At 38.8% G+C, this 755-nt stretch overlaps 1 non-coding gene across 1 annotated transcript; it reads right to left on the minus strand.

The window, feature by feature from the left end:
• Positions 1-398: 398 nt before the first annotated feature.
• Positions 399-517, minus strand: LOC145416157 (5S ribosomal RNA). The gene has a single exon (XR_013900203.1). It is a non-coding gene; the product is annotated as a 5S ribosomal RNA (ribosomal RNA).
• Positions 518-755: the final 238 nt, after the last annotated feature.

Below are 755 nucleotides of genomic sequence, written 5' to 3' on the forward strand. Positions count from 1 at the left end.
TAGAGCAGTGGTACTCAAATGGTGGACCACAGTTCAAATCCGGACCGCAGCGAGCGCTGGTGTGGACCCCAGTGACTTCCTTCTTTTAATATACAGAATCTATTTCATATCCAAGAAACTAATGATTTCAGATTTATGAATGAGTTTTTTTTTTTTTTTTATAATATCACCTGAATAATTACCATTTCATATAGTTATCTATTTGTAGTATGTTAAACTCTTGTAGTAATTTCTTAGGACATGGGTATTACTGTATATACTGTTTTCTTTATAAAATACATCCATCCATCCATCGCCAGACGCCATGTATCCCAAATGGGGTGGCCAAGGGCTTAAGAGTTAATTGTTTTACAGGGAGGGGCACTAATCCTCCACCAACCCCACTTGACACGTAGGGATGCCAACAGCATCTGGTGTTCCTAGGCGGTCACCCATCCAAGTACTAACCAGACCCAACGTTGCTTAACTTCGCTGATCGGATGGGAAGCGGTGTACTCAACGTGGCATGGCCGTTGGCATAAAATACATGACATAGAAAATTAAACTTCGTGGTTAAAAGACAGATGAGAAAAACTACTGTCTAACAGATTCTGTTAATTTTCCAAATACTCCTGGTGATCACATTTCTTGAAATAATGCGAGTTTCATCAAACTAAATACTATGTCATCTCTCTGATAATTCTTTTCCATGTGAATACTATATAGCAGGTTGCAGCAAGTACCCAGTGATTGTTGTCATTATCTTGTTCAAATGA

Source organism: Coenobita brevimanus, chromosome 104 (genome assembly GCF_032717465.1).
Source record: "Coenobita brevimanus isolate Jiangsu-jjx chromosome 104, ASM3271746v2, whole genome shotgun sequence".
Classification (NCBI taxonomy): domain Eukaryota; kingdom Metazoa; phylum Arthropoda; class Malacostraca; order Decapoda; family Coenobitidae; genus Coenobita; species Coenobita brevimanus.